This window comes from Lonchura striata, chromosome 11 (assembly GCF_050655825.1).
Source record: "Lonchura striata isolate lonStrDom1 chromosome 11, ASM5065582v1, whole genome shotgun sequence".
Taxonomy (NCBI): Eukaryota; Metazoa; Chordata; class Aves; order Passeriformes; family Estrildidae; genus Lonchura; species Lonchura striata.
Window position 1 is genome coordinate 9,687,959 of NC_140713.1, and position 14,150 is coordinate 9,702,108.

The following is a 14,150-nucleotide window of genomic DNA, read 5'->3' on the forward strand; positions in this document are numbered from 1 at the left end:
GTTTCCAGCCATTTGCATATGTGCAAGCAGCAGGAGTTTTGCTGGCTGGGTAGGTGACCTGAAGTACTGGTGGTGATTATAGATGATGCTTCCTTCTGTTCTTGTATATTTAGGTTTGATCAATTCTCTTCTGTGCTCCTTTACCGAAAAAGGGTATTGACTTCATCATGATTTGACTTCATTGCCCGCCAAATCTATTTGCTGAGGACAGGTACCTGCCAAGGAGCACGTTTCACTGGTTTTCTGCAAGCAGCAGTAGTGGCTTCCCAGTCCTCATCCACTTTTCAGTGCTGCTCCCGTGTGATGTTGGTGTGATTTGAGAGTAGTCCATCTGAGAAAGCATCACTGCTTTGGAATCTGCAAAAACACAGTTTAAAAATGCTGCCATCCACTTGGTTTATTTAGTGAGGAATTGGCATAAAAATTTCCATATTAAGACCTTAATTTGTTCTTCCTAAAACTAAAATTAAAAAAAAAATTGATGACATTAAAAGCATTTTAGATTGTAGCATGAAGTCACCGTTTTCCTTGAGCATTTAGGAAGTTTGAGAGTAAAGACTAGCACTAGTGATTGGAGGAAGATGTTATCCTCAGTTGGCTGGTTTTCCAGTTTGGAATACATGAAACTGATGTTGACAAAATATGCTTTGAAAAACTTCTTAAGGTGCTTTGGGATGCAGACCAATTCTGCTTTTGTCTTGCTAATCTAAAATAAGCATAAAGGATAGGCAAGGCTTAAGACCCCTGTCCCACCTTCTGTATAGTGTTTAAGCAGACTCAAAATGTGCCACTACAGTCATGGGAGCATGTGTATCCATTAAAGATTCTGGGAATGAATCATGGAGTTGAGACTAATGGAAATTGAGTGTTTAGACTTATCTTAAATGCAGAAGTTTTATCACTTCTTGTGTAGTCCAGTTGGAATAAACAACAGTAACTACCCAGTGAATGCATTTGTTCTCTGGACCTTTCCTAATTATCAAAATGAATCAGCAATTTAAGATTCAATAATAAAGATGTCCAAATATTCAGATATCTGCTACCTGCTTCTACACATGGGTAACACAAAAAAACATGTGCTTTTCAGTGGCAAAATCACTGGAGAAGAAAAGCCTTTTTTTATTTTTCTTAAGGTTTAAAACCTCCAGGGCAGTTAGAAAACCATGTTTTTCATTGAACTGTGTCTCTTTGAAATTCACAAGGCTGACATGTCATTGGCATGACGTGTCTCAGTCCGTTACACAGAAATGCCACATTACACTGTGTGACGTGACAGGCTGACAAAAAGGGACACGACGCACCAGCCCAATGGGATGTCAAGCCTGAGAAATTTAAGCCATGCTGTAGCTTAAAAAAAAAAAAAGCACAGGGCATCGAGGGGGGCACACTCCATGCTGATATCCAGTGCTGTTGGATTTTATACTTTCTAAAAGGTTTTCTTGGTTCAGTGAGGCTTCTCTTGTGTTTGAAAAGAAACCATGCAAATTTAAGTTTCTACTTTTTGTATATTTTATCCTGTGGCATCACACAGTCTTCAGTACCTCCAGAATCCCTGGCAATCCTTTGCAGAAATTCCGTAGGCTTGGAGTGTTGTGATATGGGGATTTGAGTCCAGAAGTGCTTTACTCTGCATTTGGGATTGCTGCATGCATAAACAAGGATTGTTCAAAGATCACAGTGATAATGTGACATGCTGTAAGTCACAGTTCAAAATCTGTGAAGGGTTTTAAAATTATTTTAGTCATGTTAGGCTTCAGAGGAAAGTTCTAGTTAGAAGGACGTCTGTCCAGGGTAGGGCAAATGGACGGGTGGTGGGAGAGCTTAAATGAATTAAAAGATCATTAATAGACAATTTTTTTTTCCTGGAAAATGCTTTCCCTTGATACTTGTTTTCTTTAAGTAGCAGCAAAAGTATTTCAACAATCTCTAAAGAGTTTAAGAACAATATACTTAATTACTATGAGTGATTTCAGAGCTAATTAATGTGATAAATCTCTATAGTGAAATATTCTTAGCTACTGATCAGTGTGAAATAGATTGAAGTCAGTGCAGAGGTATCTTCCAGTTCGTTTTACATTTGGTGTGGAGTCGTGAAAATGAGCATTCAGGCAGATGTACACATCTTAGTTTAGAATTTGAATATTTGGGATTGCATCATGTACATATAATTTTAATGCAGCCATTTATGTGCAGACTTTGGCATGGATTTTTCTAATAGGTTGCAATAATGGGTTGACATCAAATAGAAAAATTAAATTTAGTATTCTTAAAAACCTAGCATGATGGTTCATCTATTAAAAATAATAATTCATTTATGGGCAAGGAGTGCAAGAAATAAATTGCTGCATACATTTTTGTTGATTTCTTTGTATTTTATGCATTGTAAAAATTTTATGTGGAGATAATCCACAGTTAAATTTGTTTCTTTTCAGTTTCTCAACATACGGAATGAACTTTGACTACAGGAGCATAAATCAGCTAAAATACACTTTTGTAATGTTAGTGGGATGTGAACTTAAATGTGTGTGTTTCTGTAATTCCTAGTGGTAAACAATATCCTCACACCAATATGCTTGAAACTTATGAAAGAAGTTGGTCTGTAAGTAAGTGTAAATTTTGCTTTGCAGAAATATTTTCCATCTTTTTGCAAATAGACTTTCCTGAAATATGATTGGTTTCTGTTTATGTGAACCTTTTCCACTGACTTAGGTGTGCTTTGGATTGTGTCCAAGAATATATTATTTTTTCAATGAGAAGTCTGGTTCTAGTTTAAGCTAGCAGTACTGTGGAGAATATTTTTTTCTTCCTAAAATGCTCATAGTCAGCTCCTAAGTGTGGGTGCAGTGTGTGAAAATGACAGGTCCTGACTTTCCACACCTTTATTCCCCAGTGTGAGGGCAGACAAAGCATCTGAGGTTGTGTCCTGTGGGTGTCTGATTGGGTCTGGTACTCAAACTCCCACCTCCAGGTTCCTACCAATGGCCACAGTGAGGATAATGAAGTATAAGGTCAAAGAAAGGGGCTTGAACGCCAAATGCTTTCCCTTTTCCCCCAGGGAACGGGGAAGAAACTCGAGGAGGAAAGCTGAGGCCAGGAGTGGGACCAAGAGCTTGCCAAGCAGAGCAATGGGTGTTTGGTACCTGCATTGCCTTTGTACCACTGCATTAAAAATTGCAGACTGGAATTGCCTGTTCTGTGAAGCTGAGGGCCAAGATTTGGGTGAGGGAGTAATCTTTGCCCAAATGCATGCATGCATAGATTGGCATGTGGGGCTGTAATACAGAAACCAGTGTGCAATTTCTGCCCAGAGAGCTGTAGAAAGGTGATTGTAGAATTGTGAGATCTGGCTAACCAGCACTAAATTGTTTAGCTTCTCTCTTTGCTGCAAAGGTATCTGGGTTCTGTGGCTGAACTTGATACCACAATACTGAGGTGGGGAGCTCAGACTTTCTGCAATTTTTTCTGCTTAATGTGGCTATTAAGACTTGCCTGTGCAGCTGCTACTGTGGGACCTCTGGGCAGAAGGCTTCAAAACTAAGTTCAAAGCTATTCAAATTATTGTTTTTAAGACTTTATGCATGCAGGCTCATGTGGTAGTTCACCTACGTCACATATTCATTGAGAAATGAGAGAACTATACAGCTATCTATATTTTTCAAATGGAAATAATGACTGATGTCACAGTATTTCTGAAGCAGGACTTTCAAACGTGTGACTATTTTTAGCCAGATCCAGTTCTGCCATTCTCAACTCCTCAGTGTAGCTCAGCCTCCGAGCATAATGAAGCTATTAGTATTTTATGAATTGAACTCTTTTCCTCCTGGGGGAAGGAGGGCCTCCTGAGTATGTTAAGCAAAGCAGAATTCATATGAATCATATGGCTGAATTACAGAACATCTACTTATGCCCTTGAACTTTATGATCTGCTGCAAAAGGCACGAACATTGTAAAGGTATGGAAAAGGCAGGATCTGGGATCAGCACTCAATATGTCAAACATTAGTTAAAGCTGAAGAAATGCAAGTTTGTTGTGGAAACAAAGAAACACAAAGTCTGCTGGAACTGAAGTTCCCGAGATAATCAGGAATCTTGCTTTGAGAATCTTATTATCACCTTCCAAAGTACATTGGCTAAAAGTTCTCTGGCATTTTTTCTTTATTTAAATTCTATCTGGTTGGAAAATCTGAACTCCATTACCTTTAAATTTAATGTTGACACATATTCCTGAAGCACAAGAAGGATTTGAACCTATGAAGCCTAATGCTTCTTTGTATTTTAATGAAGTTTTCTTTCATGGCTAAAGATATAACTTGATACATGTTCTGTTTTGTTTTTTTTTTTTTCTTAAAAGTGTGGGTATTAGTTTTTTCCCTCCTGTCCCCCTGTTTTGTTTGTTTTTGTTTTGTGGTTTTGTTTTTTTGGTTTTTTTTTTTTTTTGGTTGGTTAGTTTCTGGTTTTGGTTTCTTGTTGTGTGTGGATTTTTTTTAAATTTGTGTTCTTGTTAGAGCCAAATAAAATTCACTACAGCTGCTTTGGCAGAGGCTATGCTATTTTGAGGACTTTGATTTTAGCCCCATCCTTTTTGTTATCATTTTTTGAGGCATAAGAGATACTTGGGTTTTTTTGTCTGTGACTTTGGGAATTTTAATGTTTTAAACAATATGTGTTCTTGGGTCTGAAGGACTGATTTTTTTTTTTTTTTAATTGAGAGCCTTTAGCCTCCTTAGCTTTTATTTAAACAACATTATGCACGCAATTTGCAGATTCAAATGATAATAAAGATGCTCTTTTTGCTGGACAAAGAAGCTTAAAATTTACACTCTCATTCATATAACAGTGTGGCATGTGTAACAGTGGCTCCAAATTCTGCTTGAGTAGGAAAAAGCACAGGAACTTTAAAAGTGCACGTATGTTTTCCTAAGTCTGTACAACACGACACGCTGTGAAGACAGCATTCAGCTGCATTTGCTCAGAGAGCACACTGATAGACAGATGGGCTTTGAGAACAGAAGTGACAAATGTCATAAATTTCTCTTAAAGAAAAGTGCTATCATTTCTGCTACTTGCTTACATATGTTTTCAAGCATGACTATCTTAAGTGTTGCTAAGTTACATTGCACTGATAATTCAGTTGCACCTTGGGGTTTTCAAGAAAGGGTTAAATTCTACAAGAATTCTGTTACTGAGTTTTTCTACTGATTTGCACTCAGTGGATGCAGACAAAGCAAGATTGCTCAAGTGGCCCTGCACTGGACAGATAATTACACTCTGAAAGAATACAGGTTGTCATGGTTTGTTTGGTCTGTTTGGCTTTTTTTTTTTAAGTTTTCAGTTGGAGCAGATTGCTGTGAGTGTTGTCTATTTTGAAAAGGTTTTTCTGAACACAAGTATAAACAGGCCCTTTTTCAGATTGTTCTCACTTGCTATGAACTTCTCCTAGCTCAGGAAGTTGATCACTTCTTTTCTGACTGTTGCCAGAGAATATCGTAAATATGCTAATAGCATCTTGCCCATTCAGTTGTATTTGCTCTGGATTTCTTTGTTAGGATCCCCTCCTTTATTAGAGGAGACCTTGTTCAAAGGGAAAAAAGCACCAGAAAACCCCTCCCTTGTGTCATCTTGTCCCATTTCATAACCTCAAATGCTAAGAACTGAATTTCTCTTGAACTCGTAAACCCCCTGACTAAGCGCTCCCCCTGCACTGCAGGAGGGGAGCAAACAGTGGAGCTTGTCCTAAAATGAATTTTCCTTTCAGGACAGATCAGGTGCAAGGTTACTCAGGCTGGCTGAACTTGCCCAAGGCTTCTGCTGGTTGCCACTCCTGACCGAAGGCTTGGGATATGCAGCTACATCTCTGTACTTACTCTGCTTGTGTTTAAAGTAGGGTTCCCATCTGAAACTCTCTGGAGATTTGTTCAGCCCCAAGCCTGTAGACTTGTGGTGATGTGATGGAACTTCCTATTCAGACTGAGGAGTGCATTAACTTTTCAAAATTAAAAGTATTTTCTCCATCTGACTAGGAGTGTTTATTGTGTTTCTAGAGTTGGTTTGATGGCAATGTAGATTAGCCCACCTAAATCTGACACCCAGGGAATGTTATGAATCCAGGCAGTGGAGCTGTGACAAGTGCAAAATGGGAATTATTTCACTTTCCTTTACCTGAAGCACGCACAGGTTAAACAGCCAAGTTAGATGCTTCTTGTGATTATTGCCCCTTTGTTTCTTCAGTGAACAGTGCCTAAAAAGACTATTCTCTCTTGAATGTGTACAACTTCCAAAGGAGACAATACAGAATACTTGAATTGACTAGGCTCTCAAATTTATGATTGAATACTAATGTTAGTATGAGACATGGGGAAGAAATGCCATGTAGCCTGTGCTCCTTTAAAGTAATTTTCAAATGTAAAATGCACAATTATGACAGTGATCTGTCACATAGTAGAGGTTTTGAAAAATAAAAAGCATTTGTTAGTATGCTTTGGAATTATTTTTAAAAATAATTTTGAAACTAAAGTGTGGTCAGAAAATTACTACTAACCTTTGAAACATTTCCAAGCATAATGTTATATTGCTAAGGGCAGGAATGGTTTTAAGAAGGAATCCAGGGGCTTTCCATAGCTGTTTACAGATGACAAAAGATAACTGAGAGATCGAGAACTGTAAATGTGCAGAAAACATATTCAAGTACAATTCTCATGGGCATCTTCTTTCTCTTAAATTTGGTCTTAAAGTATCATAGGCAATGTGTGATATCCTGTGGGATAATTAACAGTGCTGATGTGCAGGGAATAACCAAATTATCTGGTCCAGCATGGCTATGATGTAGGTTGTGCAAGATGTTTATGGTCCTTGCAAGGGAACTATGTTAAATGCAGCATTTTAGGCATGTTGTTGACTGGGTTTTTTCTCAGTAAAAGGCAGTATTGGCCAGGAGGTAACTGTAGTGCACCTGGCCTTGGTGTAAGTTAATTGTAGCTTCTGCCGAGGTGCTATCTGCATGGGTAGCTTGCTTTTTTTTTTTTTTTGGTTGGGGTTTTTTTTGTTGTTGTTGTTGTGCAAGTGTGGAAGGCAAAAAGCTCAGGCGATGACATTACTGTCACCTGCTTAAAACAGTATGAAGTTCTTCAAGAATCGGCATAATCTCCAGGGCTCACTGTTTTCCATGAAAGCATTTATTTCAGTCAAAATACTTCACGTTCTTCTCTACACAGACATTTCAAGAAAAGTTAAAAACATGCCATTTTAAAGGGAAACCTTACCTTTCTTTGCAGATATACCTGCTTTTCAGTAGATTGTGCCATTGTGGAATGAAAGCACAGACCTTATTAGGCACAGAGGATTCACATGGAAGGTAAATAAACTGAGATGCTTCTAATAAAAGTTGTAATTGAAACTGTTTTAGAGTGGTGAACAAGACTTTCTGTTCACCTTCTCGATTTTTATTTCATTGTTGTATCTAGCATCTTCCTCAGTAACCTACCCTTTAATTCTGTTTAAATGTAAACCAGAATAAACTCTCCCTTTTCCTCTCCATGCTTCATTTTATTTTATATGTGATTTGCCCTCTCAGAGCAAGGGGAAACAATCTTGCCCATCTTCTTGTAAAAGCATGATGAATCTTTTGAATATGCGAATGTAAGATCTGTTGTTCAAGATGTCATGTTTTTCCCTCTGTTGTTAGCTGGGAGACAACAAGGAATACCCTGATTTACCTGTGTAATCCCAGTGTGTCTCAGGTGCCAGGAGTTGCTGTTGAGATCAGCATGTCTCCTGTCAGAAATGGCTGGAGTGAGACAGGGACGGCGCGACCACTGGGCGCAAAAAGCTGCAGAGGTCAGGTTCAAGGACAGCCAGCGTGGCAGTGATGTGGCAGTGACAAGTTGTCAAGCCAGCAAATATGAAAGCGGGGTCGGGAGGGAGGGAGAAGGAAAAAAAATCTTGTCATTCCTGATGAAATATTCAGTGTAGCAGGTAGCAATGGGCTGAATGGGTTGCACTCATGAGTTTGGGCTTGCAGTGGAGAGGTGTCCCAGGGTTGTGAGGGATCTCTGCTGCCCTGGTGGCTCTCCACAAGAGATGCCCAGCACAAATCGCCTGCTTTAAATTTTTGATTAAATATTGCACTCCTGTTTATAGGAGTAGTAACATCAGGCTTGGGTCAGACACCTTTTAAAGCCCTAAACTGCTGGTAAGTCATCCATATAGATCCTTGAGTTGTTATGGAGTGATGTGTCATAGAGAAATTTGGTAAGAAAACTGTAACAGTGGTGCCAGTTCTGAATGATCATAAATAATCATTGTTAACAACTCTGCTGTGTCATTTTATGGGTTTGTTTTCAGACACTTTTCATTTTATTTTGAATTTTTCATTCTGTATTGAGTTGAAACACTTCTGTTTGTGGTTCTGTGTATTCCATAGTACATGAGATAATAGCATAGTGTTTTTTTGTCCCTGAAACAGACTGCAGTATTATGGTGACTTTTATCTCCTGGCATATTTGCAGAATTCTTGATACCAGTTTTCTTAATGGAAATAGCTTTTCACTACATGCACATTATTCCTTGGATCAGGAAGACTTTCCCCAGCCTGCATATGTGTACATGCACACTAATCCTGCATGTATATACAAAATGGATGTTAATTTAAGGTTGATTAGTATAATCTCATTAAGAATAAATACTACAAGAAGTGTCTCATGATTCCCAGTGAAGTCCTTGAAGAGCTTGCTGTAATATGAGGAAAAATGGTGCATTTCTCTGCTGCAAGTATGCTTGCATGTTCTGCTATGTGGATTTAGCAATTTAGCAATCATAATTGTTTTTGTCAATGTGCACAATTTTTCTTAAATTAGTAAACACAATCCAATGCTTTATGGTGGATATACATGGAAAAATGCTTTAAATATGTCTTGCGTATTAAATTTCTTCAGGGTGTACTTTTAACTGCCATCAGTTACTTTTTAAGTTTAACTTTTTATCTCTTTACATGAGGAAGCAGCTGCATATTGACAACTAGCAATGCTGAAGGGAGGAATAGAAAGTTCTCTTTACTATCCTACTCTCTTCTTTCTATATAAAACAATTTAATTATTTTTTAATTAATCTGCAGCTGCTTGGGTTGTAGTGTGGTCATGGAGGGATAGAAGGAATGAAAACATCCTAAATCCATAGTCAATAAGTCAGTATTTAAAAATGGATAAATATTACTTTTTAGCATTACAGAAATAGGCTTAGTGGCTTACATACATAGATGGAAGGAAAAATTCCTGAGGCAAAATGGTCTTGGAATGAAAAGAGAAAACAAGTCTAACTGAAAACAAAGCTACGAAAATGTTTAATGATTCAATGTGGGTTTGTCTCATGCAAGAGCGATACAGCTGAAGAATAACCGTAGGAGTTTAAATTCAAAAACAGGCACCAGAAAAGCGCCAGTGTAAAAGGAGTCAGTGCAGAGTGGAGAAGAGGAGAACCTGCCAGTGGGATCTCCTCCACCCGAGGGCTGGTGAGCATCAGCACCTTGGCCACAGCGGCGCCCAAGAACGCCTCTGGCAGCCGAGGCCGGGCTGGGGCAGGGGCTCCTCGGAGCTGCAGCCTGGATCACACTCCACTGCTCTCACCCTGACCTTTCTCCTCTCAGCCCTAAACTCTCAGGCTAGCCCAGAGATACGAGGCCTCGAGGGGAGGAACATCAGGAGATGGGCAAAGGCTCCAAGGAGGCTCTCACCCTGATGTGGTTGTCCAGCTCTTTATTCCATGGTCTGGGGGGAAGAGCGGGGGAAAGAGGGTGAACAGGAGGGGCCATGGCCTTATCTGGGCTCTGGACAGGGAGGACTCCTTTGGCTCTCCACCAACCCTGTTGGGGCTGGAAGGAGGGGTCCAGGTTTATCTGATCAGAGTCACAGGGGTCCTGGGGAATGGGGAAACATGGCCTGAGCATACTGTGACATCGCCCCTGCTGCTGCACCCTGCAGGAGTTGGCACAAACATATCAAAGACTTCTCCCTCTTCAGAGCGCCATGGCTTTCAAGGAAAACAACAAACAAACAAAAAAAAGTGAAAGATGTTTTTGAGGTGGACTAAAGCAAAAGATCCCAAATGATAAATGTCGAAATCCAGCAGAGAAGTTGTTCAATATTGATAACCTGGGTATGTGAGATGTTATTTTTTCAGCATCTCGTTGGCATCTGAAGTGCTTGCAAAAGAGAATTTGGACTCTGATTTTTAAAATGCAGATTTCTAGGTTTTTTTTTTTTTCACTTGTAAAGTTTCCTTGGAAATGTAAAGTCATGTTTTCTATTAGTGGAAGACCTTTTCAGTTACTACATTATGGAATATAAATGTTTTCATTCCTTTAATTTCTAGAAAAGGAGGAATCGTGAAGGGTACTCACCTCTTCCTCCAGAGGACTGCTCCTACCCCTTTGTATCCCCTCCATTTCACTGATTGTTTGGACATCCTGTAGGAAGGTGTACATTTGTGTGTATTCTTTAAAAATTGTGAGACCCACTCCTTAGTTAAGACTTACATACAGTGACCACTTAATTTTTGCTGTAATAAGGGCTGAAATTGATTTTAAAATTTATTTTAATATGATATTCAGAGCCTTTACATACTCCCATTATGTACTAGGGGATGTGGTATAGTCTCTGGTTTTGTCTGAGAGCTAATGTGCTTCCAGTTTTGTTAGTTTGGCTCTTGCAGAGGAATAATTGAGTACCTGCAGCTTTTAGACACTTTTTCCTGGTGGGTCTTGCTGTTACCTATCTTCACCTTGTGAAGACTGCTCTCACAAGCTTCTTTTTCTATGAATAAGTGATAAAGTGCCAGTCAGCGCTGTCTTTAGGGTCACTTTGGAATTCAGCTTTCTGAAAGACGGCTGGTAAGGGATATTTTCATTCATATGGGAATGAAAAGCTGCTGCTGCAATCTCGTGTGTATTTCTCCTGTGCCTGATGCAAGCAAAAAGACTGGGAGAGACAGAAAACTCTGCTCGTCTGTAGCCTATTTACTTCTCTGCTTTTAGAAATCATGAATGTTGTGCAACCTTGTGAGTCTTACCTGCGAGAACTTACAAATCCTACCGGGGGTCTGTGTACATTACACAGTGACTGCTCTGACATTTGCGTGGAGAGGCACAGCAGTGATTTGTACATTATCCATAATTTCCTTATTTTGAGGCTCTGACTTGGTCAAGTATTTAAGCACATGCTCACTTATGGCTGTTTTTCTTCACATCAATGAGGTTTTTTTGTTTTGTTTTGTTTTGTTTTTAACACAGCTAAGAAATCAGAGGCCTCTAAAAATCTAAATCTAAGTCTGTAGGGAATTTGGCAGAACCATAATTTCACCAAATCCTGTTATTGCTCAGTGAGTATTGCTCAGCTCTTTTTTGAGTTACGTCTTACAGCAAAAAGACACCGTGTAGGTAATGTGTGTCCTGGCTTGCCAAGCTGCTTAAAAAAAAATCTCCTGTTGTCTGCACTGTAACATTCAGTAGTGTGTATTACTAATAGAATAAAATGAAAAATGTATTTCTTTAACACTGTCATCTCTCTCTCTGACATGCATCTTGAGATGATTTGCAAATACTCAGTTGTGTAAGTGGCTTACAGAGGAAAATAAGTTAGCCTCTAATGTTATGCTGATGCATGGCCAGTTCCTTGAACCCATTAATGAACTAATCTCTGATACTCTAGTAAATGGTGTCCTTGCATTTGGATACTGCACATTTTGTTCCAGGTAAAATCAACATTTAAAAAAAAAATTAAATGGATCCTGGGTCTTATGCTGCCTTTTTCTTATATGTCCCTTGAGAGAAATTAGGGAGTTTACTATCCAAAACAAAAATGTTGTATTTTTTTCTTTTTTTCTGTGCTAAATCAAGATTAGTAAAATCTTCACTTTGCTTTTGGCTAACCACTGAGCTAAATAGCAACCTCTACACACAGAACAATCTTCTAAAACAATATACCAGGACACTTGTATTAAGCACAAGGTAATTTTTCTTTATTTCCCTTTCTATCATCACTGATTATGAAAATAGTTTTGTGTAAGTACAGATTCTCTCTCCCTTATAATCAGCTACCTCCTGCCCTATTCCTTAATTAATGACATAATTCAGTGTTCTGGACATCACAATCACTTCCAGGGTTGTGAAATATGATCAGAGCTGCCTAGAATGTGTGTAGTGAGCCCCCCAAGCAAAGGCTGTGCCTCTGTTGTGTTTTCCTATCCACAGAAAAAAAAATATGCTCTCAATCTGGATCATTTAAATCTTTAGATTAAAGAATGAACAATTGAAAATCTCCAGAGAATAGGTATAAAACTTCCTAGAAACAGCAAAAGCTCTGTCTGTTTCTGAGTGCCTGGCAGTACTGCCCATCGTGGGACAGGAGTGGAGAATCAAATGTCCATGTGTCACTTGTTTCAGTTTTGTGGTGGTTTGTTTTTTTTTTTTTTTTTTTTTTTTTTCAAATTTTGGAATCTGACAGCTCAGAGCTGAGAAGTTCCAGTGTGTTTCCCTTTGCTGTGCAAACCATTTATCAGCAGTTCTGTCAGTGTTTAACCCCAGCTCAGCTAACTCCCTGCAGAGCTGTGGGACAGGGAGAGGAGCAGAACAGCAAAATTGAGAGAGCTCCTGGGTTGAGGTAAAGACAGTGTAAAAGGTAAAGTAAAAGCTAGAAACATAAGCAAAGCAAGGATTTCATGCTCTAGATATCATGGGCAGCAGGCAGGTGTTCAGCCTTCTCCAGGAAATTTGGGCTCCATCCCACACAGCAGGACTTGGGAAGGTGAACACAATCCTTCCATCCTGTCCATCACCTTCTTCCCCCACATTTTTCCAGTATGGAGGTAGGGCTCAATGGTCTTAGAGGTTTTTTCCAACCAAAATGATTTGATATGGCGTGAAATACACCTTGGGTCAGCTGTCCCAGCAGTGTCCCTTCCTAATTCCTGGTGCACCCCAGTTTGCTCACTGCTTGGGTGCTGGGAGAAGCAGAAATGGCCTTGCTGCTGTGTGAGCCCTGCCCAGCTATAATGAAATCATCTCTGTCTTTTCAACACTGTATTCAGCACAAATCCAAACCACAGCCCCACAGTAGCTATGAAGAGAATTAACTATCTCAGCCAAAAGCAGCTCACTTTCAACTTGTCTGTTCAAACATCAAGGGCAGGAAAGAGAGTAGTTAGTGCTTCACTCCACAGGTATTGACAACCTGCTGGAAGATCTGGGGTGTGTGTTGGGGTGGGGGGGAATCCAAATGCTAAAATCATTCAATATTTCAGTGGAGTTCATCTAAACCAAGTATATTTTCTAGAGTGTATCTTATCTTCTAGTCTGTAGAGATGTTTCCAGTAGAGTTCCTGAATAATTTACAGTGCTCCCCTAAAAATCCCCAGATCTGTTCTGTAGCTCTGCATGTTTCAATCTCTATCATATGGTGCTGCTGTTTCATTGCTGGTTGAGTGTGTAAATCCGTGTATTTCCTCAGTGCAAAACCAGCACAGAGCTGTGCAGAGCTCCTGAGATTTTGCACTGTGAGTGCCAAGCTACTTTGCATGTGTCTGAGTTTCTTTTCCTTGGGACATGTGAAATGAACAGCTCAGGTTTGAACTGCCTCTGGTTTAGGTAAATCTTTTCTCTTGCTTCCTGTATTGATGAGTTTGCTCTTAATGTCTGTTCAGAAATCTAGCTGAAAAGGCACAAATTTTATTCTCATTTGCCATAATTCCCCTAATCTTAATGTTTATTCTGGTGCAGATGTAAAGGTCAATGATAGTAAACACCTCTCAGGTAAAATGCAGTGCAGTGAGTTTGGAGATATGTGGCATTGACTAAATTGAAAACTTGTTAGTAAAACTGGGGAATTCCTTAGAAAATAGCTGTTTAGTACTCTGCCAAATGACTAGTGCTCTTTAAAAAAAAAAAAAAATCTCAGAATTACTGTGCTGGCTTTTTAACCTGAATATTCCTAATTTAACATAACTGGTGAGAACAGAGAGCGAGAAAGATTTCATAAAAGTCAATGGAAAGCTTGCAAACTTCCTTTTTTTCTTTCTTGAAATAGAAGTGCACTAGGCCATGACTGGGGTGGGTAGGGTTTTTATTTCCGAGAGGGAAGAAGCAGACTTATGGCAAATGGATTCACT

At 39.3% G+C, this 14,150-nt stretch overlaps 1 long non-coding RNA gene across 3 annotated transcripts in view; it reads left to right on the plus strand.

Annotated features, from left to right (window-relative positions):
- Positions 1 to 14,150, plus strand: part of LOC116184058 (uncharacterized) — a 232,749-nt gene that overhangs the window by 94,808 nt on the left and 123,791 nt on the right. For 2 of the 3 annotated variants that reach the window (XR_014957823.1, XR_014957825.1), the window contains exon 3: positions 7,271 to 7,350. The exons of the other annotated variant lie outside the window; for it this stretch is intronic. This is a non-coding gene — a long non-coding RNA (uncharacterized LOC116184058). The remainder of the gene's footprint in view (positions 1 to 7,270; positions 7,351 to 14,150) is intronic. 3 annotated transcript variants of the gene reach the window in all.